General features: G+C 42.9%; 1 long non-coding RNA gene across 1 annotated transcript in view; it reads right to left on the reverse strand.

The window, feature by feature from the left end:
- Positions 1–27,968, reverse strand: part of LOC124256781 — a 94,026-nt gene that overhangs the window by 43,115 nt on the left and 22,943 nt on the right. Inside the window, exon 4 of the long non-coding RNA XR_006893096.1 lies at positions 8,551–8,599. This is a non-coding gene — a long non-coding RNA (uncharacterized LOC124256781). The remainder of the gene's footprint in view (positions 1–8,550; positions 8,600–27,968) is intronic.

Raw genomic sequence — 27,968 nt, forward strand, 5'->3', positions numbered from 1 at the left:
TAAAAATCAGCGTAAAACCACACCCACTCACTCACTCAACTCCTTCCTAAACAACAGATTTCTATCATTTACTGAATAGATCAACAAACCCAGTCATTCATGCAGCTTACTGCCAAGGCAGTATCTGTTGAATGGTGGTCAAGCAGGAATATTGGTTAAAGGGCCACTTCAGCAACTGGTATGAAACCTGTGTACTGTAAAATTCAGCCTAGTCAGTTCTGTAGGGGGACACCAGAAATGGGATTCACACATAGTACCACGTGGTAAATTGAACCCGGGTCTTCAGTGTGACGAGTGAACGCTTTAACCATTTGACCACCCTTAATTACAATAGGTAGCCCCAATCCCAGTGTATGTCTAAAATATGCTAAAATGCAGAAATAATGCTTGTTGGTTAATATCTGGGGAAAGACATTCACACTCGTTTGTTTCACACCCAGTTTCACGAACGTTTCACATATATCTGGTGAGTTCATTAAAATTTAAATCATAATAGCAACATTTCAGTCATATAATGAGGGGGATTAATACACTTATTAAAATGATATACCTGGCCAAGGGTAGGTGGAGTTTCTGATCTTTTTGGCATGTTTCTACACATCAGTATCTCGGCAGTAGTCTAGGTTAAGTTGTATCTCTGGTGTGACACAATAAACCACCACCTGTGTGAATCAATTAATTCGTATTTTCACTCATCCGCTAAATTGACCGTCTACAGAATAACCATCCACCCAGTGATAGAAGTGAAAATCCACAAGACTGTGTCTCATATCCTTAATCTTATTAGTTTCACGACTTGTATCAATTTCCAACAATTGATATTAATTAGCACAACTTGCGGTATTGTATTGCGGCATTCTCAGCTATCAGATCCCACTCTGTTTTTAATACTACTTTCCATACCACACATTTCTAGTCTGAAAACCCAACTGGATATCTGGCTGAATCTGGCAAGAACTGGTTAGGAGACAGCTATAATATCTTTTATCTGTCTGGATCTCGACTTGACGCAGCCATCAGACCATGAAGACAACCATATTTAAATGTTTAATGATTAATGGTGTCGGAGACAAACGAAGTGGGACGTTGTTCTGGTTAAACATTCATCACCATTGAATTTTTATTTCTGATAAAAAACGAACAAGAGAAAATTATGTTAGGAAAGTACAGTATCTAGTTACCCGATCTTTATATCTTGAAATCAAATATTCGCCAATCAAATGAGAGAACACTTGTGTTAACTTGAGTCCTATTGGGCAATTCTAAACACGCCTGGTTAGAGGGTTCATTGCTTAAACTAGAATGTCGAATTGTTATTCTGGAAATTGGCAGGCACTAGAGATGCATGTTCTAAATATTTGAAAAAAGAACATAATTTTCCTTATGTTTCCTCCCCCAACACACACATTTCAAAATATTTTTTAAAAATTAAAAAAATCTGGACAAACTGAAAGTTAACTGTCAACATTGTGGGTTCAGGATAATTTGATATCGAAAGAGGCCCATGCAAAAAAAACTTCAGTTAATGACAACTCTGTTTTAGAGATTATTGTAAGTTAAGTGCGCTGTAAGCTATATATATCTATATACCCATATCACTGTTGTCATATACAACAGCCCTGTGTAACATTGGCACAGCGTGATATTCCGTGATGCTCACATCGTCACGGAAACATCGGAAGTTATAAGGACTGGATATGGGGTGATTAATTTTCCTCCCCAAGTTCAGACAAATATATCTACAATTCCGGATTCCATTTGTACAACACCCCAGGCTACAGCTTGCTTCAACAACAAAGATCTGCTGGATTTGAAAAGGGTTGGAGAGTATCTGCCAGCACCAATCTCCCATCTCATCCAAATCACGAAAACCTTTTATATAGCTGACCAATAGAGGACAATGGCGACTATTTTCCTCGATATATGGTCTTACGGATAAAACTAAGTTTAACATTAGCTGGTCAGGCTTTGAACAAACTGACCTGACTGGGTCAAAGGGTATTGAGGGTTGGAGAGTATCGAGGGTCGGAGAGTACCAAGGTTCGAGAGTCGCAAGGGCTGAAGGTTATTGAGGGTCGGAGAGTATTGTGGGTTTGAGAGTCGCAAGGGTCGGAGAGTATTGACGGTTAGAGAGTATTGGGGTCTGTCTGGTAGCTCCAATCAGACAGTGTATTTATCAATTAGTTAGTTTCTCTCTCAACCGAGGGGTGATAAATATCAATTAACTCGTGTCTGCCAAGCCTGTGCACAGCACCTCAGTCGACTGCATTACATAGCGGTTTACTCTACTCCTGGGGCGCGTAGCCACAGTTTCATTGGCACTGCGACTTGTTAGAGTAGCAGGATGTATAGCCACCGTGATAGGTTTATTTTTGTCGGCATCGTTCACACATGGCCGGGAGATACTCGTAAGTGACAATTTGTATTGCACTTCACTGTATATGGAAACGAGGCTTGCAAATCAGCCTTTACAATAAACCCGAATTTATTCTGTTCACTCACGTAAGCCTGTTGTACCCAATCCAGCCAAGGAGGGTTGAACAACGTGCCAGGATATTTTAGTACAGCACCATGTGTTCGTAGTGGGGAGCGGGAAGATAAAGATGGGTTTGATTGGTGCTTGGCTTCAGCTGGGAGCTGGCCTACACACCTGTGTGATGAAACCCTCATTTTTGAGGGTTTAACTTACATTCACGGCTTTTGAAACGAATAGTGTTAGAGATTTAAGAATGAAAGTTCCTTGTTAAAAGACTCTGATCTCCAGATTCAAATACACATGAGTGAGTGAGTGAGTGAGTGAGTGAGTGAGTGAGTGAGTTTTTCATTATGCTTTAACCACCAGGCTACCCTATCACTCATTTTCAACATGTTTCACTACCATTTTGTTATGAGGAACACGACATTAACATCCATAAACTTTCACGTTCTACGTTTATCACTTCTAAAAGCTGTTCAAAGACATATTGTTCCTCTTTACAACTTCTAAAACTCAAAGAAGTTATATTGTACTGTTCTATGGGATTTGGGGTCCTACAGCTGTGTATATGAACCCAATACTCTTCATATTTCTATATTCACACCCATTACAATCTAACAGGAGAAAAATCTCATCACATATGACTTCCACATCTTCTAGTTCTATTATATAAAACAAAGGCAATTGGTATGAATATTTAACTATAATGACAAATAAATATATCTTTCAATTTAAGTTAACAAACAAATATTGACAATGTTACCCTTTAACTATCTAGCTCCTGATGCCTAAATAATGTGAACTGTCCTTTCGGTGACAATATGGATGATTAAAATCTCTAATATCACAAGTTATAAAGGCTGAAATTGATTACTACGGGATGCTGTGCAACAGTATGTCGTCTTGAAGATGCTCACTTAAGCATCAACGTTGGGGCAACAGTTGCTATATAATATACTTACAGCGAACAAAATGATAGATGCTTTGAGTTAATCCCCTCCGGTGATTTACAAAGTAGGCAAGCCATGGTCTACTCGAACCTCTGTGTCTGCATTAGGTGGACTACCTCTGAGGGATTGAATGGCCATTTGTAAGATTAATACAATGTCTTGTATTAACCAGGACGAACTGAGCTCAAGTTGGCTCACATCGCCTCTAGTTACGCTGGCTCAGCATATACAGCTTATCGGGCGGCAGACATCGTGGAATTAGTAATTACTGGATATGAAGTCAGCATCTTGAAATAATAGCTTCCTGGTTACAAGATGGATGGTGAAGATGGATGGTGAAGATGGTAGTAGTGTTGCTTGGGTTGAGGGATGTGGATGGATCAGTGGTTGTTGGATGTGAATGGGGTGAGTGAGGGAGGGAGGGCGGTCTGTGGACCAGATAATCCAGTGATCAACAGCATGAGCATCGATCTACGCAGTTATACCTCACCACAGTTATAAAAGCTTAAGGTAGGAGTAGGTAGACTAACAGCTAGTCTCTAAAATTAACATATTTAAACAGAAAAAAAAAAGTTTTTGAATTCAAATAAAATACAATAAAAAAGGAGCCAGAGATGTTCTTCATTTTCGGATGAAACTCTGGAAATCAAGACTTGCCACACATTCTAGACTTGCATGGGCTACTTTGTGTATATTTGTTTCAGGGTCTGTATGGCAGACTGACTGAGTTTGGTTTTACGCCGCTTTTAGCAATATTCCAGCAACAACACAGCGGGGTACACCAGAAATGGGCTTCACACAATGTACCCATGTGGGGATTCGAACCCGGGTCTTCGGCGTGACGAGCCAACGCTTTAACCACTAGGCTACCCTACCGCCCCTGTATGGCAGACTAAGGAGTAGGGTTCAGTAGTATGTAGAAAGTGTAATGGAACTGGGATGGAACAGATTGGACAAACATCAATAACACTCGAAACGATACAAGCCTGAGAGTTTATCACCACAGATGCCTACAGTCTAAACGACTCCCCACAAACAACACAAACTGAGTCACAGACGCTGACACTGGCTACAGGTCAACAACTACAGACCGAACGGAATCAACAGACAAAGAACAAAAAGACTTTAACGAAAACAGTGTGTAATAAACGCACCAGACCTGCTATTAACATACTCAGTAATATACAGTTTATCTTCATGCCCAGTTGTCGTATTACTTAATAATAGAATTGATGGCCACAAAAATTACCTCATCACTTTATCAAAGACCTCTAAGAAGCTTATTGCACTGTGTCTAGTAATAATTCCATCCGGGACCAAAATGACCATTCCCTTGATTACAGAATTGTCCGTTTAATAACCAGCAACAGACGAGCGATAAATCTAAGATATTGACCTTCTCCGACCCTTGGTATTCCGTCTCTTTCTCACATAATATTCAGCCAGACATACGACCAATTCCGCGAACATATAGCCCCTGATCAAAGTATCGCATTTTTATATTGCAGCAAAAGTGGCAATGGGTAGCCATTTTCTGATCCAGTAATTAATGCGGTCAGACGGTGGCCTATCCGTGTCCGAGGATGGGGATTGTATGCTCCTGACCCTTGGTCAAGCCAGGCCGGTAGATTTATGACCGTGTTGCGTCTGACACTAGTTCTACAAGGAAAGGCTCAACTCGGTGGGTGTCTGAGAGTGCCACAAGCCCTTCAAGTGTGGTGTCCCTTGATAGAAGCCCCTTAAAAACAAAACTCACGCTGATTGATTTTGTAAATCGGATACTTTCAAGTCTGCTAAGTGACCGGGGAGCATGTTGACCAGACGACCGTGAGTCATTTGTAACTCTAAGGCCGCTCGGAGTTAATGAGTGAGTAAGTGAGTTTGGTTTTTATGCCTCTTTGAGCAGTGTTTCAGTTACATCAGTGATATCACGGTGCGTCAGCTTGATGTTGGAGGAGAGTGGAAGTGATGCGGGTCTCGGATGACAATGATGGGGTTGGGGCTGGCACGCCTAGAGGTGAGGTATGGTGGCTAGGGTGGGTTAGGGTGGGCTAGGGTGGTGAGGATGCAGCTTAATTTGGGTGGGTTTGAATGGAATATAGGATGATTTTGGACATGTGGAAAGGGTCACACAGTGGTTCAGGGTGGGGTTTTAGGACAACTTAGGTTGATACTGGCTGTCTGGGGTGGGGGTAGCATGGAGTGGCGTGCTGTCAGGGTAGAGAGTGTGGTATTAGGATAGTCGGGTGGGATATAATGGTAGTGGGATTGATATCAGGGTAGTGAATCAATATATAGGGGTAGTGGAGTGGGATAGCAGGATTGTTGGATTGGGTATCAGGGAAATGGGATGGAATATCAGGTAGTGGGGTGGAGTATCAGGGCAGTGGGTTGGGATATCTGGTAGTGGGGGTGGAAATCAGGCAGTGAGATGGGATATCAGTGGGGTGAGATATCAGGTAGTGGGGTGGGATATCAGGTAGTGAGGTGCGATATCAGGTAGTGGGGTGGGATATCAGGTAGTTGGGTGGGATATCAGGTAGTGAGGTGGGATATCAGGTAGTGGGGTGGAATATCAGGTAGTGGGGTGGAATATCAGGTAGTGGGGTGAGATATCAGGTAGTGAGGTGGAATATCAGGTAGTGGGGTGAGATATCAGGTAGTGGGGTGGGATATCAGGTAGTGGGGTGAGATATTAGGCAGTGGGGTGGAATATCAGGTAGTGGGGTGAGATATCAGGCAGTGGGGTGAAATATCAGGTAGTGGGTGAGATATCAGGTAGTGAGGTGGAATATCAGGTAGTGGGGTTAGATATCAGGTAGTGGGGTGGGATATCAGGTAGATGGATATCAGGGTATCAGATATCAAGGTAGTAGGTAGGGTTGGATACTTAGGTAGTGAGGTGGGAGATCAGGGTAGTAGGGTGGATATCAGGGAGGCTGGGATAGTGTTGGAATGATATAATAGAGGTGGTTAAGTGGCATGTGTGAGATAAAACGGAAGTGGGGGTAGGATATCAGGGTACCTGTGATAGGCTACATGTATGGTTAAAGGGTGACTATTGCAATAGTAATTTCTCTCCATGAATTGTCTCATTTGAAGTCATTTCCCAAATAAATGTATAGTTTATATGGAACATAAACAAGCTCAAGTATAGTTTCAGTCTCTTTTAATAACTGACAAGAAACTTGAAACTCAGATTAAGTTTGTTTGAGAGGTAACAGGGGCAGATAACTCTAAATCAAAGTGAATGAATATGGTATTTCCTGTATTTTGCGCTGTGCATTTATCATCAGAAGTCAATTACTAAACTATCGATAATCAGACATACTATCGATGCATCTATAGTTTTTCTATTCATCCATCGATTAATTGCTATCGGAGACCTAACAATTGCAATTCATCGATAGTTCGATGCATTGTTACAGCCGTAACAAATACAGATGCAGTATACTGTCTGGGGATGAACATCAAAGGTCGTGAGGTCCACTCAACTAATGACGGGGAGGACTGAGTACACGACCAAGTTGACTCAGTTCACAAAGACATTAAAGAGCACTGCTCATGTCGATCAATCACAGAAGAAAAAGCAATAAGTTAAATCATCAATATCGCCAAATATTCTCGTAAATTCAATTACACAACATTAACGTCCCACCATGTGACTCAAAATCACACCGCTCACCACAACAAAGTTCGCCACTCCGAACAGGTTTAGCCAGTCCATCAAGAAGCAGCAACGACTTGAGCAGACGGGAAGTATGACATGATGACTACACGCTACAGCAGCGAAGCACACCTAATCAGCAGGGACGCTATCAGACTGTACACAAAACCCAGTGAAAGTTGACATATACATTGTCCATAACCATCCAGACAGATATCGACATTCGACTACAGTCGTACAGGGAGTTCTCAGATTCAAGGAGGTTTACTACAGCAGGGACGATCATCAAATTAGTAAGAAAATTTAACCCGAAATGATATTGGCAAATCATGCTTTCCATTTTCAAACATGACCTTCTGTACTCAGTGGTGTAAGTATCCATACTGGAGGGATAGTGGCAGACGCCAATTGATGGCAGATGTCAGACAAGTGCAGACAGACAATATACTCACAGCAAGATATTACATCTTAGTACCCCGTGGCTAAAAGCTAATTGTTCCAGCTATTGAAATTCAGGCTAGTCTAATAGCAGAAATAACTAACACTGACTGACTGACTGAGTTTAGATTTACGCCTCTTTTAGCAATATTCCAGCAATATCACGGCGGGGAACACCAGAAATGGGCTTAACACATTGTGCCCATGTGGGGAATCGAACCCGGGTCTTCGGCGTGACGAGTCAACGCTTTAACCACTAGGCTACCCCACCGCCCCTGAAATAACCAACTAACATGAGCTGATGACAGGTAATACTCCTAAACTTGTATATTTTAAGGCTTTCATTCTGCAAATTCTGCTGTGTGGAGTAAAAACCAAATGACATTCCTCGCACTATTTGCTAGGATTCTCAATACTTTTATTCTGCTACAAATGGGAACTGAATAAAACTGAAAATGTTAATAAAGAATTTATTTTGTGTGTAAGCAGGACAAGCTACAAACTGTGGAGTGTGAAATGAACAATTTTGTAGTTTTCGACCCACATCTAGCAATTTGACATATGCAACTAGAACAGGTTCTCAATTTTGCAACAATCTGGGACTAAACAAATTGTCAGAAAATGTATGTAACACATCATTTTCGTCATGTGTTGAGTAGGACGAGCCCAAACTCTGAGGATATTTAACCATTTACCTCAACCACTCCTGAGACATGAGTGAGTATTCATTTACGCCGCTTTCAACAACAATCCAACAATATCACGGAACTAGACACCAGGGTGAGTGAGTGAGTTGGGTCTTACGCCGCTTTTAGCAATGTTCCAGCAATATCATGGCGGGGGACACCAGAAATGGGCTTCACACATTGTACCCATGCAGGCAATCGAACCTGGGTCTTCGGCATGATGAGCGAACGCTTTAACCACAAGGCTACCCCATAGTTCCTTGTCCGACATGAGTTCCGGACAGATTGGATTTGAGTAACGCCGTCTACTCGACAAAAACAGCATGTACTCACCAAGACACTGTTCATCCATTACAGCTAAACAAACTCCATGTCCTATATTCTGAAAACAAAAGAGAAAGGTATTGGTAAAGGGCAGTCTGTGTAAAAAGTTAAAAAAACTTTTGAGTACAAGCCGAAGTCTCTTAGCATCATTTCCAGCAGATTTTAGTCATATGAACTATCAACTTGGTACTGAACAGAGTGGATTTTACTGGATTTGATCTTTACAGTATTGGTGAGTGAGTGAGTGAGTGAGTGTGAGTGAGTGAGTGAGTGAGTGAGTGAGTGAGTGAGTGAGTGAGTGAGTGAGCGAGCGAGCGAGCGAGCAAGAGTGAATTAATTTAGTTTTACGCCATTTTTAGCAATATTCCAGCAATATCATGGCGGGGGACACCAGAAATGGTCTTCATACATTGTACCCATGTAGGGAATTGAACCTGGGTCTTCGGCGTGACGAGCAAATGCTCTAACCACCAGGCTACCTCACAGCTCCGAGAATATTCTCAGACTTCAATAAAGGATAACTGTTAAGAAGTGGCCCAAATAAGGATCTTAGCATCATTTTCAGTAGATCATTTGATACTTGTTTGTTTGTTATTTAACACCACACTCAGCAATATTCCAGCTATATGGCGGCGGTCTGTAAATAGTCTGGACCAGACAATCCAGTGATCAACAGCATGTGCAGCTATCTATGCAATCAATCTTCAGACAAGTAGCTGAAGTTTAAGACTGACTGAGTATGGTTTTACGCCGTTTTTAGCAATATTCCAGCAATATCACGGCGGGGGACACCAGAAATGGGCTTCACAAATTGTACCCATGTGGAGAATCGAACCCGGGCCTTCGGCGTGACGAACCAACGCTTTAACCACTAGGCTACCCCACCGCCCCCTGAAGTTTAAGAGAGTTTAACAAGTTCCTGGAGCATGAAGGCACACAAAAACATTACACTTATTAAATTTAAGTTACAAATATACTTATGCACAAACACATGAAAAATGACTGACTGAGTTTGGTTTTATGCCAGTTTTAGCAATATTCCAGCTACATCACGGCGGGGGAACACCAGAAATGGGCTTTACACATTGTACCCATGTGGGGATTCGAACCCGGGTCTTCGGCGTAACGAGCAAACGCTTTAACCACTAGGCTACCCCACGAAAATGATGAACATTGGAAGATGTTATAGGCACAGTATGATTCATCAAACATATTAGAGGTTAGAGGCATTACAAAGGGCAGGAAAGAAAACCCCTGACTGAGAAGTGGAACCAAATGTTTACGCCCACATTCATCAAGAGCTTTTGAAAAATAATTCAAATTTGTGTATGACTAAGCCTAATTCTTAAACACATCAACGATAATTGAACACAGTACCTGTAAGCTTGACATATCATATACATCATTAATCTCTATGTCATGCGTAATTTGTCACGCTTTCTTGGGTTTGACGTCAACTGAGCTTATGCTCCTGTTATTTTTTACAACAATGCACTAATTTATGAAAAATCATGATAGTTATAACAATTTTACTTATTTGGACTAGCTTATGGATGAAATAATGATGTTTTGTACAGAATGCAACTGCTTGCATGTGGTGCAACTGTTTATTCACGTCAATGAGCACCTGTTTTCATGATGATAAATTTTGTGACCTGGTACTATCTGGTTTTATCTGGTACAACTGGTTTTCATGTCAATGGACAACTGGTTTCCATTAAGATAATATTTTCGTGACCTGGTGCAATCTGTTTTCATCTTGTACAACTGGTTTTCATGTCAATGAGCACCTGTTTACATTTTTGTGCTCGGGTACAACCTGGTTGTGTCTGGTGCAACTATTTTTCATGTTGATGAGCACCTGTTTTCATAACGATAAATACATGGACTTGGGTGCAACCTGATTGTGTGTGGTGCAACTGTTTTTCAAGTCAACATGCTCATGGTGTAAGTTAAACCAAGTCTCTTAAATCAAGCTGTGAAAGGTATTATCAATCATAATAAAAAGCAGTCAGAAACTTAAAAACAACATCTTACTAATAAACCTTTATGAAATAAAACTCAGTGATTTTAATGGACGTAAAAAAGTTTTCTTGAAGCTGTAACGTATCAAGAAACAGCATCATCTACTCTGATCAATCTTTCCCCTTTGCATTACAGACATCAGATGTCCCTTCCCTTTATATGCAATTGAAATAAAATCATAACAAATTCCTACTAGATCTAGATCTTATTATACATCAAATACACCTGTGAAGGTCCAGGTTAGAATATTGATCTTCAGTAACCCATGCTTGTCGTAAGATGGGGTGGTCAGGCTCGCTGACTTGGTTGACACATGTCATTGGTTCCCAATTGCGCAGATTGATGCTCATGCTGTTGATCACTGGATTGTCTGGTCCAGACTCGATTATTTACAGACCGCCGCCATATAGCTGGAATATTGTTGAGTGTGGAGTAAAACTCAACTCACTCACTCACTATATGTCAAATACAGGGCTTTTGGTAAGGGCTACAGAACCGGTGCCGATTTCCATCAGCTCCAAACTCTTGCACACTTGAATATGACAAAATGACATTTTCACCAACTTAAACAACTCCATTACATTACAGTATTGAAACCTACTGATCTGTTCCAAGATGACAGCCCTCACAAGGACAATGTTTCATAAAAACACTTTGCCTTTTAAATACGACCCGTAGAACCAGACAGCAAATGAAACATTCATAGACCATATCACATAATACATACAAGAAAGACTATTAAACAGTTTATCTCTCCCTGTAGTGCAATAGCTTCAGATGCAGCTGGCTGTGGCATCCTCATCTCGCTCGTATACTCGCTGTTATCTGTTCAGCGTGAGGAAAGCTCTCACAAGCATAATCCAACAATCAGCAAACCCACCGAAAACCCAATCTCAGTCTTTGTACTTATTCTCTCTTTTTTTCCGGTCCGACAAAATCTCGGACTTCAGGATCCAGCATGTGGGCAATAACCATTCTGTTCGGGAAGACAGCCACAGAGGCGACAATCTGTATTGGCTTAATGGTGTTTTGTTTCATTTAAGATTTCACAGCTCTTTTCAAGCAGACCACAGACCATGATAGGGCCATTAATCTATTGCCAGCTTGACCAGGCGAGCAGTTTATGGTCTCCAACCTTTTAGCCCAGCCCCAATCGTCTCAAGGAGCCAGCCGTGGTCAATGAGACGATGCATCTGCGTCCAGATAGTATGATGGTCAGCGTCTATGGTCTAGATGATCTCTGTTGTCCAGATTGCCAGACATCTTTCACTGCCCAAACAGTTTATACCAACAGCGAGAACAGTTCTCTTTAATTTACTGTGTTCAAACATGATTGTCTCCCTTGCCTGGCCCTGCGCTCTCGCTAAATCGCTTTAGCTGGTGTCTGGTCGAGCTCAAAATTACTTCATAACTGGCTTCTTGTCGCGAGACGAGCGACTTCCTGTCAATTAAGGCAGTCCGCAAACGACCACGACGTCCGCCATTGCTACAATAAATGTAGACAGACTTGGAATCTAACTTAAAGTTTCAAAGTGCACAGCCAAGTACAAGATACTACACAGGCACTCTCTTCCAGACGGCTATTGTACGACGCGAGTCAATAGGGACCAACTGCATTACCTCAGACCCGGAGACTTACAACTTCAATAAATCTGGAGATTGAAGATTTAATGTCCACGTGAAAGAAAATCACCATCGCCATGGAAGTAGGGACGCTCAAGATGGACTTGAAACATGTATTTTTATGTTCGTGTTTTTGCAATTTCCATTACTGTATTAAAACCATTCATTCACAGCAAGAGGGCAACAATTTGGTATCAAAGATTTAATACCGGAACATCCGAAGATAATCCTCTTTTCATGGGAACGTGAAAGTTATTTTATAACACCAAAGTAGCTACGTGTAATTTTAAAATAGAAAACTCATAATCTGTGTTGAATAATATGTTGAATATTATAAGGAGAACCGCGAAATGCTTTTGTAAATTATATTAACGTCAGCAAGCGGCGTCTTGTTCTAGAATGGTCAGGACAGGTCAAGTGAGGTTTAACGAAGCTTAACAGGGCATCCAGGATTATTCCACTTGCGTATTGAACTGCATAAACGTGTGTGCCTGCTTGTTCTAGTCTAGCAGCTAGGCCGTTTTTTAAGTGCAAGAATTCTCAAATGTCATGCCTCTGTTTAATGTTTTCTGGGTTTGTTTGTTTGTAAATACTGGATTATTTCAGGTTTACAATGGCAATAAAGGAACAATGTCATTTATGTAACAAACATTATATTTGGGATTACACTTTCTCAGTAAATTTCAGATTGAAGTAATTTTTGGTTTGAGTCCCATCTGTTGATGGTGACTGAAGTAAGGTCACTCATCAACAAAAGCAATCTCGGCCCTACCCAACAAAGTGATCTTAGCTCTAATGTGATAGTACGTATCGCCAATCCTTACAAAAAAGACTTATGGCAGCACTAACGCCACTATCGCTGTGTGTAACGGGACTCTGCATTGCCATTGCATTATTCAGAATAACTTTTTGCTTGTGAACTACCATTTGATTATCCAGACAGAAAAAAATTGTTTTGTACGCGCACACCTACCCACACCAAAAAACACTCCCACAAAACCAAAAAACCCCAGCAACAACAAAAAACAACACCCCCCCACACACACCCACCCCGTAACATGTATGACAGTATAAATACTTAAGTTTGGACCAGATGATCCAGTGATTGACATCATGAGCATCGATCTACACGGTAGGAATACGATAACATGCATCAGCCAACCTCGGGAACATAACCAGCCGATCCCGTTAGTCACCTCTTGCAACAAGTGCGGGTTGGTGAAGAACAATTCTAACCTTGAATCTTCAAGGGACTCATTAGTTTAAGGCTGACATCCCATTCAGTGAGTGAGTTTGATTTTACGCCACTTTTAGCAATATTCCAGCATACCTGGTGGACTAACACCAGAAATAGGCTTCACACATTGTACCCATGGGGAATCGACCCCGGGTCTTCGGTGTGACAAGCAAACACTTTAACCACTAGGCTACTCCCACTCCCCCATGACTCAGTGCCGTAGACCCTACACTGTAGCAATCTTGCGATACTTCATGTACGACCAGTTATCATGTGTTGCATCAACTGATTTTACCAAGCGGAAAGAAATAAAATTATGAATGAAAATGTCAGTTAAAAAGCAACAATCTATCAAGACATCTTTTCAGACAAAGATGAACAAGTTGTACGGGTGGACAACTTTTTTATTGCAATAAATAAGATGTCTATCCATAAAACTTGTTCGTCTTTTCATACCAGCTTCTAAAATTCCACTTGAAGAAATCTTATCAGACATCGAGTATTGAGAGCCTTTTTGGAGATAGTAAAGTTGGTTATGAATATCCCTCTGCTGATAAAGTGTCGTCTTTTATCCGTGACAGTGATAGGATTGTTTATAACATGGAGTAGGCAAAAACTTGATGGTGCAACCTGATTAATTCACTCGGTTGCACCTGGTGCAGGATGTGACAAAAAATGAAATTGTACATTATTGGTGTGACAAAGTCAAGGATCAAATCACACACCATCCATTCTCCAGTTAAGAGCACTAGCCATTAGAAGATGATGGCGGTGAAATCATTTATGAAAGACGTTTAATGGCCAGCCACATTTAAGCTCAGCTTTCACTCTCCCAGTTCTGTTTCATGTGCAACTTTGTATGAAAACCGAACAGATGGAATAACTTTCAAATTACAGACAGCGGTTTGTCTAACAAAGCTATTATTCCACGCGATAACCTTTCAGAAGAAAATCGAGAACTCTCGGTGGTCCGTCTGGTATTTTGGCATCGTCAAGGGAGGTAACTCAGGAAGACAAATGGTACATGCGTAGACATACACCCTCCCATACCCTGGCTCAGGTGATACACAGAGGTCTCAGGTTGTCAAACTACTGACACTCTGCACGATTATTGTGGACAGCTCAGTTAGCTTCCAAAGCACATTCCAAGTTAATATATACTCAGGGTATCAGTCTATTGCATGCGTGAAGGCAGGATCAGACTGTTTATGTAATTGGTAAATTTTCTATCATCAACCATTGTCCAGTGCCATACGTCTAATTGATAAACACCCTGGACAAACTTAACAACACAGCTTTATTTTGGATGTTATGTAAATACTCCCATTGTAAATTTGCCGCTGAGGTTTGTTTAGAGTCTGGTTCTAAAAACAGCAATCCAGTTATATTGCACTGCCCTGTCATGGCCTAATTCAACGGCTGGGGTCGTTTTTAGTACATCAAGAAGGTGTTAAGACTTAAAGGCTTCTCTACCCTTGTTTCAGCAGTCAGGTTGGTGGATTTAGTGTACGAGTTGAGTTGAGTGGGTAAGGAGAGGTGGGTGAGACAAGGTTGGCCAGTGGTTGAGGTGAGGTCAGTTGAGTGGTTGAGAGGTAAATTGAGTGGGTGAGACAGAGTGGGTGAGACAAGGTGGGTGAGTGGGGGAGACAAGGTGGGTGAGTGGTTGAGACAAGGTGGGTGAGTGGGTGAGACAAGGTGGGTGAGTGGTTGAGACAAGGTGGGTGAGTGGGTGTGACAAGGTGGGTGAGTGGGTGAGTCGTTGAGAGGTAAACTGAGTGGGTGAGACAAGGTGGGTGAGTGGTTGAGACAAGGTGGGGGAGACAAGTTGGGCGAGTGGTTGAGACAAGTTGAGTGAGTGGTTGAGACAAGTTGAGTGAGTGGTTGTGACAAGGTGGGTGAGTGGATGAGACAAGGTGGGTGAGTGGTTGAGACAAGTTGAGTGAGTGGTTGAGACAAGTTGAGTGAGTGGGTGAGACAAGGTGGGTGAGTGGATGAGACAAGGTGGGTGAGTGGATGAGACAAATTGGGCGAGTGGTTGAGACAAGTTGAGTGAGTGGTTGAGACAAGTTGAGTGAGTGGGTGAGACAAGGTGGGTGAGTGGATGAGACAAGGTGGCTGAGGTGGTAAAGGTGACTTTTATTGAGTAATTCATGAGAGAAGAGTGAGTGAGTATGGTTTAATGCCGCTTTTAGCAATATTACAGCAATATCAAGCCTGGGGTCTTCAGCATGATGAGCAGACGCTTTAACCATTAGCCCACCCAGCCACCCCTTGTTCAGGTCAGGTGAGTTAAGTGATTGAGGTAAGGTTGGGCAGTGGTTGAGGTGAGGTGAGTTAAGTGATTGAGGTAAGGTTGGGCAGTGGTTGAGGTGAGGTGAGTTAAGTGATTGAGGTAAGGTTGGGCAGTGGTTGAGGTGAGGTGAGTTAAGTGATTGAGGTAAGGTTGGGCAGTGGTTGAGGTGAGGTGAGTTAAGTGATTGAGGTAAGGTTGGGCAGTGGTTGAGGTGAGGTGAGTTAAGTGATTGAGGTAAGGTTGGGCAGTGGTTGAGGTGAGGTGAGTTAAGTGATTGAGGTAAGGTTGGGCAGTGGTTGAGGTGAGTTGAGTTATTGAGTGAGTGGTTGAGGTGAGGTGAGTTAAGTGATTGAGGTAAGGTTGGGCAGTGGTTGAGGTGAGGTGAGTTAAGTGATTGAGGTAAGGTTGGGCAGTGGTTGAGGTGAGGTGAGTTAAGTGATTGAGGTAAGGTTGGGCAGTGGTTGAGTGTGAGTTATTTGAGGTAAGGTTGGGCAGTGGTTGAGTGTGTATTCATATTTATGGACAGATTTATTTATTGATTTATTTATTTCTGCACTTATATTAAAATATTTCCTTTCACCAGGCAAACCAGTATGTTCAATATCCAATCCCCACCTCGTCGTATCAGCATCAAGCTTGCACTTTCAATATTACCCAGTCGTTTGCTCTACTTTAGTCCATAAATTTTTAAGTTAATTTTTGTCATTTATTCGTTGCCCTGGCATCCAGCTCAACCGCCTTGGCCTTTGTTAAATATTCATAGTCTTGATATCTACATCTGCATGTCTACCCATGGAGCGCACCAATTCAAATGCCAGATAGATCCCGCTGTACTAACCATCAATAATTAACCGCAAGTGTCTAGACCACAGTCTAGTCTGTAGCGAACGATCTCCTCAGTCAACGACACATCAAGAGTGAGTGAGTGAGTGAGTGAGTGAGTGGAGTGGAGCGGAGCGGAGCGGAGTGGAGTGGAGTGGAGTGGAGTGGAGTGGAGAGGAGTGAGTGAGTGTTAAGTTTTATGCCGCACTCAGCAATATTCCAGCTTTATGCCGCACTCAGCAATATTCCAGCTATATGCCGGCGGTCTGTAAATAATCGTCTGAACCAGACAATCCAGTGATCAACAGCATGAGCATCGATCTGCGCAAATGGGAACCGATAACATATCTCAACCGAGTCAGCAAGCCTGACCACCCGATCCTGTTAGTCACCTCTTACGACAAACATGGGTTACTGAAGATCAATATTCTAAGGGAAAACATTAAGAGTAGTTGGGGTAGGACACTTTAAGAGTGGTTGGGGTGGAACACATGAACAGTGGTTGGGGTGGGACACATTAAGAGTGGTTGGGGTGGGACACATTAAGAGTGGTTGGGGTGGGACACATTAAGAGTGGTTGGGGTGGAACACATGAACAGTGGTTGGGGTGGGACACATTAAGAGTGGTTGGGGTGGGACACATTAAGAGTGGTTGGGGTGGGACACTTTAAGAGTAGTTGGGGTAGGACACTTTAAGAGTGGTTGGGGTGGGACACATTAAGAGTGGTTGGGGTGGTTGGGGTGGGACACATGACACATGAACAGTGGTTGGGGTGGGACACATTAAGAGTGGTTGGGGTGGGACACATTAAGAGAGGTTGGGGTGGGACACATTAAGAGAGGTTGGAGTGGGGTGGGTTTGGACACATTTTGAGTGGGTGAGGTGAGGTGAGGTGGGCATGTAATTGAGGTGAGGTGAGATTAGTGGTTGAGATAATAGGTAAACCAGTGGTTAAGGTGAGGTGAGGTGAGTGGTTGAGTAGTTTAGATGAGATGAGTGGTTTGAGGTAAGTGATACATAAAGAGATTAAAGAATAAAGTGGTAATCACAGTGTGGTTGTACCAATGTGGAGAATCAAACCCGGATCATCGGCATGAGCTAACCTTTTAACCACTAGCCTACTCCACCGCCCCTCTCAACAGGTGAAATATAAAGATCTAAGGTGAGTCTCCTGTCTACCTACTGACAGTGACAGGACAAGAAGAGGATCTCTGGAACACTCAGCCAAGGTAGATACACAACGATCAGAGCAGCCAATAACTGACGACAGGAGACCAACATGTAAACAATTGGTCAACACGCAGACAACTGAATAATGGACACACAATGGTAAATAGAGAGACAGCGAAACAACAGACATGTTTGATCAATAGACATTGGCTAGACCATTGAAGATACAGCTGAAGTACTGCAGAGACAATGGAAATATCACACACAATGGGACTATTAAAGAGACAGCTCAACTATTGCAGAGGGAGCGGACCTATTGAAGAAAGAACAGAGGTTTTGCAGAAACACCAGAACTATTGCAGATACTGTTGACCCATTGGACAGAGATCAGTGAGACTATTGAAGAGGCAGTGAAATTATCTGAGGGCAGGGAGACTATTGAAGAGGCAGTGAAATTATCTGAGGGCAGGGAGACTATTGAAGAGGCAGTCAAACTATCAGAGGGCAGGGAGACTATTGAAGAGGCAGTCAAACTATCAGAGGGCAGTGAGACTATTGAAGAGGCAGTCAAACTATCAGAGGGCAGGAGACTATTGAAGAGGCAGTCAAACTATCAGAGGGCAGGGAGACTATTGAAGAGGCAGTGAAACTATCAGAGGGCAGTGAGACTATTGAAGAGGCAGTCAAACTATCAGAGGGCAGGGAGACTATTGAAGAGGTCAAACTATCAGAGGGCAGTGAGACTAGAAGGGCAGAGACTATTGAAGAGGCAGTCAAACTATCAGAGGGCAGGAGACTATTGAAGAGACAGTCAAACTATCAGAGGGCAGTGAGACTATTGAAGAGGCAGTCAAACTATCAGAGGGCAGTGAGACTATTGAAGAGGCAGTCAAACTATCAGAGAGCAGTCAAACTATCAGAGAGCAGTGAGCTTACTCAAGAGACAGTCAAACTATCAGAGGGCAGGGAGACTATTGAAGAGACAGTCAAACTATCAGAGAGCAGTGAGCCTACTGAAGAGGCAGTCAAACTATCAGAGAGCAGTGAGCTTACTCAAGAGACAGTCAAACTATCAGAGGGCAGTGAGCCTACTGAAGAGGCAGTCAAACTATCAGAGAGCAGTCAAACTATCAGAGGGCAGTGAGACTATTGAAGAGGCAGTCAAACTATCAGAGGGCAGTGAGACTATTGAAGAGGCAGTCAAACTATCAGAGGGCAGGGAGACTATTGAAGAGACAGTCAAACTATCAGAGAGCAGTGAGCTTACTCAAGAGACAGTCAAACTATCAGAGGGCAGTGAGCCTACTGAAGAGGCAGTCAAACTATCAGAGAGCAGTCAAACTATCAGAGGGCAGTGAGACTATTGAAGAGGCAGTCAAACTATCAGAGGGCAGTGAGACTATTGAAGAGGCAGTCAAACTATCAGAGAGCAGTGAGCTTACTCAAGAGACAGTCAAACTATCAGAGGGCAGTGAGACTATTGAAGAGGCAGTCAAACTATCAGAGGGCAGTGAGACTACTGAAGAGACAGTCAAACTATCAGAGGGCAGTGAGACTATTGAAGAGGCAGTCAAACTATCAGAGGGCAGGGAGACTATTGAAGAGGCAGTGAAATTATCTGAGGGCAGGGAGACTATTGAAGAGGCAGTGAAACTATCAGAGGGCAGTGAGACTATTGAAGAGGCAGTCAAACTATCAGAGGGCAGGGAGACTATTGAAGAGACAGTCAAACTATCAGAGGGCAGTGAGACTACTCAAGAGGCAGTCAAACTATCAGAGAGCAGTGAGCTTACTCAAGAGACAGTCAAACTATCAGAGGGCAGTGAGACTATTGAAGAGACAGTCAAACTATCAGAGAGCAGTGAGCCTACTCAAGAGGCAGTCAAACTATCAGAGAGCAGTGAGACTATTGAAGAGGCAGTCAAACTATCAGAGAGCAGTGAGCCTACTCAAGAGGCAGTCAAACTATCAGAGGGCAGGGAGACTATTGAAGAGGCAGTCAAACTATCAGAGAGCAGTGAGACTATTGAAGAGACAGTCAAACTATCAGAGGGCAGGGAGACTATTGAAGAGACAGTCAAACTATCAGAGGGCAGGGAGACTATTGAAGAGACAGTCAAACTATCAGAGAGCACTGAGACTATTGAAGAGGCAGTCAAACTATCAGAGGGCAGGGAGACTATTGAAGAGGCAGTCAAACTATCAGAGAGCAGTGAGACTATTGAAGAGACAGTCAAACTATCAGAGGGCAGTGAGACTATTGAAGAGGCAGTCAAACTATCAGAGAGCAGTGAGCCTACTGAAGAGGCAGTCAAACTATCAGAGGGCAGGGAGACTATTGAAGAGACAGTCAAACTATCAGAGAGCAGTGAGCCTACTGAAGAGGCAGTCAAACTATCAGAGGGCAGGGAGACTTGAGCCTACTGAACACACAGGCAATGAAACTATTAAAGAGACTCATGGAGATTCCTTGGCAGGGAACACAGACAATGAAAGTAATGGAAATGAACCCATCAAGCAACTATAACTAAGACAGACGAACAATCAACAAACAGACAATTAAATGATCAGAATGAATGGGAGAAGTTAACAATATTACTTCAATATCTTTCTTCTAAGTGTGTGGCCAGTGCCAAATCTGATATTCAATCGAAACACAGCCGAGTAATATGATCGGTATTCCTCAGAACATTACCCAACTGGCAGATCCCAACGACGACAATGCAGCCATTTGAACATGAATCGGTAAAAGCGGGACGGATAGATGTGGTGGAGCTGTTGATGTTAATAATTAAACAATTGCTTAACTTGTCAACTGTGCATGAAATAACGGAGTGTCTAGACTCATAGTGTAGTCACTGTCAACATGCATTATCTCCCCGGAGAGATTCTAGAGGAAGATATCTAATACTTAACAGTGACAATCACCTACTACCATGACAGATTACAGAAGCACCTGACTGGGGCATTGTCGACAGCTTGGTGCGGCCATCGGTGGAGGGGGGGTCTCGGGTAACACTGGTTGGTGGTACAGGTGGGATAATTCAGTGGTTGGTGGTACAAGTGGGGTAACACTGGTTGGTGGTACAGGTGGGATAATTCAGTGGTTGGTGGTACAGGTGGGATAACACTGGTTGGTGGTACAGGTGGGATAATTCTGTGATTGGTGGGATATTTCTGTGGTTGGTGGTACAGGTTGGATAATTCAGTGGTTGGTGGTACAGGTGGGGTAACATTGGTGGTACAGGTTGGATAATTCAGTGGTTGGTGGTGCAGGTGGGATAATTCTGTGATTGGTGGTACAGGTTGGATAACTCAGTGGTTGGTGGTACAGGTGGGATAATTCAGTGGTGGGTGGTACAGGTGGGATAATTCAGTGGTTGGTGGTACAGGTGGGGTAACATTGGTGGTACAGGTTGGATAATTCAGTGGTTGGTGATGCAGGTGGGATAATTCTGTGATTGGTGGTACAGGTGGGATAACTCAGTGGTTGGTGTACAGGTGGGATAATTCTGTGGTTGGTGGTACAGGTGGGATAATTCTGTGGTTGGTGGTACAGGTGGGATAATTCAGTGGTTGGTGGTACAGGTGGGATAATTCTGTGATTGGTGGTACAGGTGGGATAATTCAGTGGTTGGTGGTACAGGTGGGGTAACATTGGTGGTACAGGTGGGATAATTCAGCGGTTGGTGGTACAGGTGGGATAATTCAGTGGTTGGTGGTACAGGTGGGATAATTCTGTGGTTGGTGGTACAGGTGGGATAATTCTGTGGTTGGTGGTACAGGTGGGATAATTCAGTGGTTGGTGGTACAGGTGGGGTAACATTGGTGGTACAGGTGGGATAATTCAGTGGTTGGTGGTACAGGTGGGATAATTCAGTGGTTGGTGGTACAGGTGGGATAATTCAGTGGTTGGTGGTACAGGTGGGATAACTCAGTGGTTGGTGGTACAGGTGGGGTAACATTGGTGGTACAAATGGGATAATTCAGTGGTTGGTGGTACAGGTGGGATAATTCAGTGGTTGGTGGTACAGGTGGGATAATTCAGTGGTTGGTGGTACAGGTGGGATAATTCAGTGGTTGGTGGTACAGGTGGGATAATTCCGTGATTGGTGGTACAGGTGGGATAATTCTGTGGTTGGTGGTACAGGTGGGATAATTCAGTGGTTGGTGGTACAGGTGGGGTAACATTGGTGGTACAGGTGGGATAATTCAGTGGTTGGTGGTACAGGTGGGATAATTCTGTGATTGGTGGTACAGGTGGGATAACTCAGTGGTTGGTGGTACAGGTGGGATAATTCTGTGGTTGGTGGTACAGGTGGGATAACTGTAGTTGGTGGTACAGGTGGGGCAACTCAGTGGTTGGTGGTACAGGTGGGTTAACTCCATGGTTGGTGGTACAGGTGGGTTAACTCCATGGTTGGTGGTAAAGGTGGGTTAACTCCATGGTTGGTGGTACAGGTGGGTAACTTCATGGTTGGTATAAGTAGGGCAACTTCATGGTTGGTGGTACAGGTGGGGTAACTCAGTGGTTGGTGGTACAGGTGGGGTAACTCAGTGGTTGGTGGTACAGGTGGGGCAACTCTGTGGTTGGTGGTACAATTCAGTGGTTGGTGGTACAGGTGGGGTAACTGTGGTTGGTGGTACAGGTGGGGCAACTCAGTGGTTGGTGGTACAGGTGGGGCAACTCAGTGGTTGGTGGTACAGGTGGGATAATGCTGTGGCTGATAGAACAGGTGGAGTTAAAGTCGTTCATGGTAAAGGTGGGGTAACTCAGTGGTTGGTGGTACAGGTGGGGCAACTCAGTGGTTGGTGGTACAGGTGGGGTAACTCTGTGGCTGATAGAACAGGTGGAGTTAAAGTCGTTCATGGTAAAGGTGGGGTAACTCAGTGGTTGGTGTAAAGGTGGGGCAACTCAGTGGTTGCTGTAAAGGTGGGGTAACTCTGTGGCTGGTGGTACAGGTGGGGTAACAGTCGCTGTTGGTAAAGGTGGGGCAACTCCATTGTGTAAAATCTACTTTACGTCTAGCCAGTGTGTTAGCACAAGACATTTAGATTTCAAAGTCATTTTCTCAATATTTTAAGTGCGCTTGTTTCAGAAGCGCTGTTTCAAAACAGAAGCGCAGGAGTAAAAAATATCCCATCTTAAGTTTCCAAATGCAGCACGCTCACGATACAAACACCAGGAGTTGAGGGGGAATCATAGGGGGAGTCGCGGGGGGAGTCGTGAGGAACCTGTCCAGCCAGTGAAGCCTGACAGAAGTCTCCAAGGCACACGAGACTGGCTTTCTAATGCACTACAACACATACAACACATACATTATCTGCATAAACTCAAGACGAAGGTCCAAATCTTGTATTACTGAACATCAAACATCAGATTGGGGGATTTCAAATAAAAACAAAAAAACCAAGGTTGGATCTGACATCTTTCCCTTAATTTGCGAATGGTGTACAGATCCTGATTTGTAACATTGTGTAATAGCAAGACGTTGCATCATGTTGTGCAGAGTTACTTCCCCTGAATCTGCAAGCGTCTGCTATAAACACGTTCAGTAAACTGTAATCATCATCGTCTGTTTACACAGGCAGGAAGCGACATTTTGGCCAGTAGATTTGATAATCAAGGAAACACTGGGGGGCGTTGATTCCATGACCCGATGATCAGTAAGCTTTCCTTCACTTCTGATTCTCAGCCATCTATTGAAATTATTTCAACCACATTTTGTCTTCTGCACTCAATGGAATATCTTTCAGCAGAAAACTGAGACTGACTTTAAATTTAACTACAGAATCCACAACACACGACAGTATTAATGACAAATATGTTTACCTACGCAGACACCATTTCCATAAGAAAAGCAAGATTATCGTACAAAGTAAACCACGTTTTATAACAAACACGCTATAACAAATCAACAGATATTACAAACTGGCCAGAGCTGTCCCACCTCTTGCTGTATAGTTTAGTCAAAATGATTATAATAAGCTGCGGTTATAACGAACTAAAGTTTGTGGTCCCTCTGACTTTGTTATAACAGTAGTTTACTGTGGTATATTCTCTTTTTGCCTGCACTTTAATTGGCGATAAGCGGATTAGGATTAACAGTACAGTGCTTGCACAATTGGTCTGTTTGAGTAAGTGGAGTTCACTCACCATCAAGTTCTCTCACTGACCACAGTTCCTACTGTTTAGTGAACTTAGTCATTAAAAGTCATGTCATGTGAAATAAATACTGAATGGCACTTAATGCATATCTACATATTTGCTGATGTTTGCAATAAAATTTATAATTTCACCATATTTGTCAAATAATTCATATTCATATATCTACTGTTTTTGCAGATGTTATATGCCATAAATTCCCATTATTCCCTTAATGCTCATTGTTCTAAGGATTAACACAGTCCACTGATGTTAATCCCTAAACAGCACCTGCAGGAAAAAAGAGAACACCCCTTTACTGTATACACTATTTGCTTGATTCATGGAACAGTATTTAGCATGACTGAATATTAAAACATACATCATTTCCTCATAATGGTTGTAGTGGGTGGTCACGAGTGAGTGAGGGAGGGAGCATGCTTTTTTGGCGAATCAAACCGTGTCTTCAGCGGGACAAGCGGGTGCTTTTACCATAAGGCTACCCCACCGTTCATCACATCTGGAATTTTACCTCTCATTGTGACTGAGTTTAATTTTAACAGTATTTTTCTTTAATCATCACATGTCATGAGAAAAGCTAGAGGTATGTAAGCCACGCACAATAATCCCATTTCTTAAACCCACAAAATTGGTATGTGTTGACACATTGGAAACAAGATCCAAGCCCAACTTGGGGTTCAAACCCAGAATCATGGCTTCCAGCATGCCTAAGAGACAGAGAAATTTGTGACCTTGGACTGCAGTGCTACTTGTATCCAATGATACAATAAACTTTGCCAACAAAGGTATATGGTACATATTCCCGTGAACCTCGTTAATCATCATTGCTGTGCATTTCAAGTACTGTATAAGAGCATCATCGTTGAAGACAAACATAACAGGTCTACGACAATCCCAATGTATCGACACGTACAATGGCCTCAAATAATCAAATCTGCTCCCGACACAAGTTGAATCAAGTCATTATCGTGATCAAACATAGCCCTTGTACCTCTCCGCACGACGTGGCATAAAAAGGTCGCAGCGGGATTTTTTTTAATCTACTTAACAACTCGGGCTTCCTTTAAGATAAAAGCATAACTTGCTCCACGTCTCATCCTATTGGAGAAAGCAGATCAAAATAATCTGTTGCGATACTGTGTCAAATTGGGCTGCAGGAAGTAAGTGTTTCTCTCTAAACATTAAGGCAACAATTTCATAAAGCAATTCATCTGGCACCCATAATGAACGTGTGTCAGCCGGCTAGCTGAGTTCCTTGTGGAAGCTACAAGTTTGAATAAAAGTCTGGCGATAATTAGGAAAGCTTTGATGACGCACATGTGTTTGCTCCTACCAGACAGCAAATCTGTTTGATTATTATTAAACCTTTGAGCTGAGCTATCTGCAACAATGCTCAAGTCTAGCCGTGCGAAACTCGCAGACGATATTTTCTCTCTCCTAAATTACACCTGAAACAGTCCAGTAGAGAGGGCCTACTTGCAATGGAGATGAATCGAGCTCTCCATTACTGTCTCTTTGAAAGAACACATGACCCGAATGTCATCTACCCCCTGCCTCGCTATAAGGCAATTTAATAAACCTATATTGGTAGACAGTGCGGTTGGGTATTTACAAACCAAGGGTGGCCAACGACCCTAGACTGATTGACACTGTCTGCCTTACTACCCCATTAGTACACCTACCCCATTATAAGATGCTGGCCCCCTCCCCACCCCAATGAAAGATATACGGTTGGATAACATGACAGTTATTGCACATCAGACAATCCAGGTTAGTTCAGGACATATTCAGCACCAAAACAGCTGTCACAAAACTCATACCTCATTATAAGGCAAAAATGATAAACTCGTCTTTCGAGGTCACTGGAGTACATCCTGCATAGCTTCCAGTCTGTCCACAGCTGGTCCTCATTATAAGACAAGTGTCGGATTGCTTGATCAGCAGATTTAGTGCATAATATGGAATACCAACAGCCTGCCACCATTGCTTGGCTTGCCTTGAATATTCAACACCGATACAGAGTTGTGTAGTATAATTATACAACAATAGAGATAAAATATTCAGCTATAGAATTATATAGACGAAATACAAGGTTGACATAGATTGGTTGGGCATAAATCATACCGGTACAATGTAAGGTTGAGACAGATTATTAGATTACAATTATATTCCATGCATGGCTGAGTATTGTACAACTCTCAATGGATGAAATATACTAAAATATCAACCAAATATATCAAAGTATCAGCCAGAAAAACCTATCTAAGGACCAACTAAACCTATCTAAGGACCAACAAAACCTATCAAAGGACCAACAAAACCCATCTAAGGACCAACTAAACATATCTAGCGACAAAAAACAACTATCAAGTAAACCTTTTTCAGGAGAAATACACCTAAGGACCAAATAAACCTTTCTTAGGATCAGCTAAACCTGTGTAAGGACCAACAAAACCTATCTAAGGATCAAAATACAAATGTACGGACTAAGTTCACCACCCTACAGATCAAACAACCTTCTAACAAAAAACAGTACATGGACTGCCCCAAACAATATATCTAATTGAAAAAGAAATATACACTGAATAGAATAGTAACAGTTAAAGAGTAGCCCGATGTACACAGAATTCAAAATGTCTGACTCAACAATCTTCCAAAATGAAAACAGCAGAGGAGTACATCAGAATGGTTGACATGTGAGAAATTCCAAAAACACTGTAAGAACATTTGGCCAGCTCGAGTCACTCCTTCTGAGCTAATAGTGTACCGAACAGCAGATAAAAACATGGTCCAGACGTAGCCTACACGCTTCCTTCACCATCACTGGCCGGCGTCTGCCGCAACACTATGTCTGCTGTTACGTCTGCTCCAACATCAGAGATTCCTATACACCAAGAGCAACTCACTGGGATTCCAAGCATTCCGGAACCGAGTTTCAGTGAGGAATTAGGTAAGTCTGGAACGTTTGTTAAAGAAATCAGTCAAAATGCTTGCCAGGTGTATTTTGCCTGTGACACTGGCTGGGGGGAAAGATGGAAGATTTGCGAATACACTTCCTCTCTCATGCTGGAATACCCCCAGGCCAAGGGCTGTCACCTACATAGTCTAAATGGCTGTGTCTTTCAGCTTTGATTTGGATCGTGAAAATTTGTGGAACTGTGGTGGTGTTCTTACATATAATGGTGTGTCTGAGCTGATGACATGGAGCCATCGCCTAATGGACACTGACAAGAACAGGCTTTGATTTTCTGATAATCGCTTTGAAAGTTCCAGCCCATGGAGACATGAGCCTAAGTGACAAGAACAGTTTTTACTGAGGCTAAGTGTATGCTTTACCTTTGACAGTTCATTCTTTGATGCTTGGAAATAATATCCTTAGAAACATTGTTTTTGTTTCTCTAGATGGACCTACTTGAAGAATGCTAACCAAAGGAAACAAGCTCCACACACCCTAGCTAACATGAGAGAGAGAGAGAGAGAGAGAGAGAGAGAGAGAGAGAGAGAGAGAGAGAGAGAGAGAGAGAGAGAGAGAGAGAGAGAGAGAGAGAGAGAGAGAGAGAGAGAGAGAGAGAGAGAGAGAGAGAGACACACTCACAGGCACACCCAAACGAGAGAGAGAGAGAGAGAGAGAGAGAGAGAGAGAGGGGAGAAAGAGAGAGAGACACACACAAACATATCACACATACACACACACAGGCTAGACCCACTCACAAACATACCAATATTAGTTTCTCAGCCTAGACATCTAAATATAGAATTGTCTTGCGCCCACATTCCAGGGGAGGGGTGGTGAGAGGGAGGGGGGTGCTAGACTGCCAGCTGTTAGACTCGGCTGACCTCAGATTGGGTCAGGGAATCCCCGAGTTATAACAACTCCAGAATGTCAGAGTACTGGTGGAGGGAGAGAGCAGTGTATGTACTACACAGTGAAATCTAGCTGGTTTCGTAACACCCCTTTCCGAAAGTTCCCAGCGTCCTGACTTACATTCTGCTGACAGTGTCCTTTCTAACAGATTTCTGCCTCACGGAGTCCTTTCTAACAGTGTCCTTTCTAACAGAGTCCTTTCTAACAGAGTACTTTCTAACAGAG

This window comes from Haliotis rubra, unplaced genomic scaffold (assembly GCF_003918875.1).
Source record: "Haliotis rubra isolate DU_JTF1 unplaced genomic scaffold, ASM391887v1 Scf64, whole genome shotgun sequence".
NCBI lineage: Eukaryota > Metazoa > Mollusca > Gastropoda > Lepetellida > Haliotidae > Haliotis > Haliotis rubra.